The sequence below is a fragment of the Capricornis sumatraensis genome, chromosome 21 (genome assembly GCF_032405125.1).
Source record: "Capricornis sumatraensis isolate serow.1 chromosome 21, serow.2, whole genome shotgun sequence".
Lineage (NCBI taxonomy): Eukaryota > Metazoa > Chordata > Mammalia > Artiodactyla > Bovidae > Capricornis > Capricornis sumatraensis.
Window position 1 is genome coordinate 3,239,311 of NC_091089.1, and position 6,315 is coordinate 3,245,625.

Below are 6,315 nucleotides of genomic sequence, written 5' to 3' on the forward strand. Positions count from 1 at the left end.
ACCTGCAGCGGCCCACTGGTTCAAGAGTAAGAGCAGGTCCTAGAAGGCAAATGCTATGCAGCACACAGAAAGAGCCCTCATGGTGCGCTGCGCCTTGCACGCCTTCCAAATATAGCCAAAGCGTAACTGAAAGCTCCCGAGTCTCTACCTTCAGCACAGGAGCAGACGGGCAGGTGGGCACACCCCGATGAGACCGGGGCTTTGCAGGGCGTCCTCAGGCCCAGAGGCCTCCATGGGCCTCCCTGGAGGTGGACCCTGCTCTCACCCTCAGCCGCTGTCCCGCCCCTGTTCCCAAGGAGATGGGGGGAGGGCGTGGGGTCCCCGCTTGCCCAGCGGATGCCCCTGCTTTGCCCTGGACAGGGTGTGGTTGGAGGGCAGCGAGGGCAGTGGCTGCAGAGCCCAGGGGGAGCAGCCCCGTCCCTTATGGAGCGTCAGCGTGCACCCAGGGGGCTGCCCACGGGGAGACGCACAGGACAGTTCTTAGGACAGTTCTCAGGGGAGGCCCCGGGTGCCCAGCCCTGGGCCGGGATGGATCGGTAGGTGGGGGAGGCAGAGCCAAGAACATGGCTGCAAACCGAGCCCAGAGCATGCGTGTGGTGTGTTCAGCCAGGGCGCAGTGTGTGCCTGCGTGTGTGTATGTATGTCTGTGTGTGTGTGTGCCTGTGTGTGTGTCTGTGTGTGTGTCTGTGTGTCTGTGTCTGTGTCTCTGAGTGTGTGTGTGCGTCTGTGTGTGTATGTCTGTGTGTCTGAGTCTGTGTCTCTGAGTGTGTGTCTGTGTGTGTCTCTGTGTGTGTGTCTGTGTCTGTGTCTGTGTCTGTGTGTCTGTGTCTGTGTCTCTGAGTGTGTATGTGCGTCTGTGTGTGTGTGTCTGTGTCTGTGTCTCTGAGTGTGTGTCTGTGTCTGTGTGTGTCTCTCTGTGTGTCTGTGTCTCTGAGTGTGTGTGTGTGTCTTTGTGTCTGTGTCCGTGTGTGTCTGTGTCTGTGTGTCTGTGTCTCTGAGTGTGTGTGTGTCTGTGTGTGTCTGTCTGTGTCTGTGTGTCTATCTCTCTGAGTGTGTGTCTGTGTGTGTCTCTGAGTGTGCGTGTCTGTGTGTGTGTCCATGTGTGTCTGTGTCCGTGTGTGTCTGTGTCTGTGTGTGTCTGTCTGTCTGTGTCTGTGTCTGTGTCTGTGTGTCTGTGTCTCTGACTGTGTGTGTGTCTGTGTGTGTCTGTGTCTGTGTGTGTCTGTCTGTGTCTGTGTCTATGTCTCTGAGTGTGTGTCTGTGTGTGTCTCTGAGTGTGCGTGTCTGTGTGTATGTCTGTGTGTCTGTGTCCATGTGTGTCTGTGTCTGTGTGTGTCTGTCTGTCTGTGTCTGTGTCTGTGTGTGTCTGTGTCTGTGTGTCTGTGTCTCTGAGTGTGTGTCTGTGTCTGTGTCTGTGTGTGTCTGTGTCTGTGTCTCTGAGTGTGTGTCTGTGTGTGTCTCGGTGTGTATGTGTGTCTGTGTGTGTGTCTGTGTCTGTGTGTCTATGTCTCTGAGTGTGTGTCTGAGTGTGTGTCTGTGTGTGTGGTGGGGGTTCACTTGGCTCCAGAGTCTGGACATTTGCTGTCTGATGAACCGCAGGCCGGTTCTTGCGTAGAGACTGTGGGGAAGCTCTAGGAAGGCCAGCGTGGTTCAAGCCTGATGGTGGTCATTCCCACACTCTCCTGGTGCTCAGCAGCACCTGTTTCCCCAGGTCACTGTTAGGAGCGAGACCCAGGAGAGTGAATGTCTGCACTCGGGGCCAGGGTCACCCCTCCGTGTGGGCTGCGGATCTCACCCTGTGACCACATTTCAGAGGGGTTTCCCTTCATTCCTGAGGTCTGCTCAGTCTGTGTGGAAGTGTAGGTGAGCGCATTTAAAGCAACTGAAAATCAGAGCAAAGGCGGCGTTGGTTTGTCTGGCGTCAGGGTGGACCCGGGTGAGCGGGCTGCTGTTGGTCTGCAGGGGGCGGCTGTACCCGGAGCCTGCGGGACCGGTCTCCGGTGCCGCCCTGGCCTGGGCTCATCGTACCAGCTCCCAGACGACTCATCTGCGTGCAGCCAGGTTCCAGAGGCTGGGCCTCCCGTCTCTGCACCCAGGCAGCTCTGTATTGGTTTGATTCTATGAAGCGGAGGAAGACGCTGAAGAGGTCATAAAGAGACCAGCAGAGCCGAGGTCTCTCCCCAAACAGGCCGCAGAGCGTCACTGATGACGGGCCTTGGCAGTTTAACGTCTGCACAGGGCCATGCAGGCGGCCTGCACGGCCGTGCTGTTATTAAAATGAATGTTCTGAACCAACCGTGAAGCAATGTATCACAGGAGATGCTTCGGTTCCTAACTGCTGTCCTGGAGGTTGGTCATCCCGGCTGCCTGGGTCAGTGCCCCAGTCCAGCAGGGTCAGGCCCCTTGGCGGAAGGGGCTGCCCCGTACCGTCACCCCATCACTGGCTCAGCCTCGCCAGCTCACACACTTTCTAACACAGGTGTCGAAGGGTGTGCTGTTGGCGTGAGCTGCCGGCATCCAGGGATGCTCCTTGGGCTGGTATAGCCAACACACGGGAGGAATTTCAGGCGCGAGCTCAGCGCCAAGCTGTTTCCAGGGTCCACTCGTCTGCTCTTCCACTCGGCACCGGCGGAGTGACTCAGCAGCGGAGAGGAGCGCTTGTGGGCCTGCATGGAGGGTCAGGGCCCCCACTGACCCGGCCTGTCCCCGCCCCGGCCCTGGCTCTGCGTGTGGCCGGGTCCAGGGACTGTTCTCCTCTTGACGCACGTGTGTGTTTACAGTGCAGCAAATGCAACCAGTTAAGTTCATACGCGTGTGGGTTTCATGTGTATTTTTTTGATACAGAAATGAAACTACTGCTAAATACGTTAGATGCATATATATGTATAAATATATATATGTCCTGACTGCGAGTCCCAGGGGCTCCCCTTCCCACAGCACACGCAGGAAACCAGGCTGTCCCTGACTTCAAATCTGGGCCTGCTTCTCTGGAACGTGGGCGTCTCAGGGGAGCCGCAAGGGCCAAGAGGCTGCTGCCCAGAAAGTGCTCTGGAGCTCGGTCTGGCCTCTCAGGTGGCGTGTCACCCAGTGACCTTGTCAGCCCACGTTGTTGTGCGGAGCTCAGACTCCAAGGCCGGATCCTTAGGGGCCTTCGTCTGCACTCAGGCGGCCCTGTTGGTGCCAGGCCGCAGCGGGCGCTCAGCTGGTAGAGGTCGGAGCCTGAGGAAGCCATCTCCTGTGAATACGGTGCTAGCCCACATGGGCCGTGGCATGTGCGTGCATGTGTCTAGATGGGGTCCATAAGGTCTCAAGGACAAGCCGTGCACTGAGGTGTGTCCAGCATGGGCCACAGACACTGATGACCTCAGGCCCAGGGGCCCCACGGGAGGCAGGCAGCAGGGAGATGGCTGCCTGCCAGTGGGTCTGCAGCTGAGGGTACAGGGACCCCAGAATCGTCCGTCTACCTCAAAGCAACTGGCCTTGTTCTGTGCATCTTTAAGACTCAGACTGAGCGACTTTGTTCATAGTGTTGTCACTTGTTATTACAAAACATTCCAAACACACGCAAAGCAGGCAGAACTTGAGGTTTTCCTGGAAATAGCGCTGACCTCGCATCCCTTCCAAGCCTCAGCTCTCCCGCTGTGCCTCGTACTGTCCAATGCAAACCTCAGCATCATGTCATTTATCATAAGTCTTTCAGGACTTTCTCTTTAAGGGGGCTCTGGAAAGAGGTGCACTTCGCTTAAGTGAACAATATTCATCTGTGTCTCACATCCGCTCACATTTAAAGTTTCTGTTGTCATGCTGTGTGTTTGTGCACGCTCAGTTTGTGTGAATTAGGATCCAAACAAGCCCACGCACCGGGATTGGCGGGCATGCTTGTCTTCAAACTGCACCGAGCACGCTCTGCTCCATCTCTCTGGCTTTTCCTGAGAACTACCTTTTGAAGGAAACAGGGTGTCTCTCCAAGTCTCTGGCAGCCCGCCTTTGTTGGTTATTGGTGAAGAGACACGGAGGAGACATAGGTGCACGCCACTAAGTGAAAGAAAGCAACCTGAAAAGGCTGCCCTGTGTCCAACATCTAACCACAGGACTTTCTGGAAAAACTATGGACACAGTGAGGTCAGTGGTCTAGGGACCAGGGAGGGAGGGATGAACAGGGGGGCACAGAGGATTTTTAGGGCAGTGAAAGCCTCTGAATGAACCCATTGTGATGGATACATGTCATTACACATCTGTCCAAACCCACTGAGCATACAATGTCCAGAGGGAATTTTAACATGAGCTGTGGACTTGGGTGATGATGTACCGATGTAGGTCCATCAGTTGTACAAATGTCCTGTCTGGTGGGGAAGCAGACAGCGGGGGAGGCTGTGTGCAGGGAAGATGCACAGCAAAGCTCTGAACCTTCCCCTCAGCTGTCCTCTAGGTTTAAAACTGCTCTAAAAATTAATTCTATAAAAACAGCATGTTTAAGAAACTAAAAAAAAGAAACTGCTTTGAAATGTTTATGTGGGTGGACTTGGTGGACTGAAGCCATTTTCCTTCTCCATCTTTGATGGTCGATGTTGTTGTCATTCAGGGGCCAAGGCGTGTCTGACTCTTTGTGACCCCCTGGCGTCCCAGACCCTCACTATCTCCCAGAGGCTGTCCAAGTTCATGTCCACTGTACTGGTGACACCATCCAACCATCTCATCCTCAGTCGCCCTCTCCTCCTTCTGCCCTCAGTGTCTATGTTATAAGGTCACAATCAGATTTATCTTAAAAGGCCAGGCACATGACCACAGGAAAGCACCGAAAGTGCTGGCTGTGACTGTTACCCTGGGTGCCTTTTTCCTTTTTTTACTTAGAAGCTTTTCTCCCGGGGCACATTTTAGGGCAGGATGTTTAGTATTTAGTTACCGTTGGCTGTGCTAGGTCTTCGTTGCTGTAAGCGGGCTTCTCGTGACGGCTTCATTGTTGCGGAGCACAGGCTCCTGAACGCACCGGCTCAGGAGTTCTGGCGCATGGAATTAGTTGCCCCAAGGCACGCGGGATCATCCCAGACCAGGGACAGAAGCCGCTGTCCACTGCACTGGCAGGCGGACTCTCAACCACTGGACCACCAGGGAAGTCCTGGGCAGCAGTTTCAAAATGGAAAAGCTTTATTTAGAGTCAGGCTGTGCCTCTGAATGTGCCTGCGCACACATGACCCTCGTGAGGACAGAAGGCGGGGAGGGAGTCAGGATCCAGGAGAGAGGACGAACTGCGGGGAGGGAGTCAGGATCCAAGAAAGAGGACGAACTGCAGGGAGGGAGTCAGGATCCAGGAGAGAGGACGAACCGCAGGGAGGGAGTCAGGATCCAGGAGAGAGGACGAACCGCGGGGAGGGAGTCAGGATCCAAGAAAGAGGACGAACCTCGGGGAGGGAGTCAGGATCCAGGAGAGAGGACGAACCGCAGGGAGGGAGTCAGGATCCAAGAAAGAGGACGAACCTCGGGGAGGGAGTCAGGATCCAGGAGAGAGGACGAACCATGGCGGGGCAGTCAGATCATCTGGTGGACTTTTGGACCAGCTGTACCTGAAGCTACACCTCACTTTTTAGACCAGTCAGTCAACAAAGAAAGACAAACCCACTGGAGCTGCGACTGTTCCTTACAACTGTTGCACGTGAGGATACAGCCACAGCCAACCCTCACCTTTAACCGGTGATCACCCCAGAAGAAGAGAAAGGCTTGCTCTGCTGCTGACCTCGAGCTGAAGCAGGCCTGCTTTCTACGCCTGGTGGCTCAGCGGTGCTGTCTCTCATCCACACCTCAGACTGGCGCCGCAGACGCCCCAGGCCCCAGCAGGTTTCTTATGCCTTCCTGGGCTCTGTGCCTCCACCTGCAGGCCAACCCAGGGTCACCAGGAAGGGCCAGAGGGCCGTCCTAGGGGAGGCACGATGGTGAAATTGCCCTGGTACTGCCTTGTGTGTGGAGGCCGGAGGCGAGTGGCTGGGGTCTCAGGTCAGCGGTGCCAGGCGGGCTCTCACTGGCGCCATCTGAGCACACAGGCCTGCAGGTGAGACCCGAGACCCTGGGGATAGGACCACGCTGTCCATGCTGCTGGCAGACAAGCCGTACGTGACGAATTTTACAACCTTGTCAGCTCTGAGCTCCTAGGATCAGAATTGCTCTGCTTTCCTTCGGCGTTAGATCTAATTTTCATAAATCTATTAGAAACAGCAGCGGTCCTCAGCTTTTCTAAAGCTTTGGTGCGTACGAAACGAGCAACAACCACGGGCCAGCTTGGGAGGACCCTGCTTCTCCATTCCAAGGCCCAAGGCCCTGCTC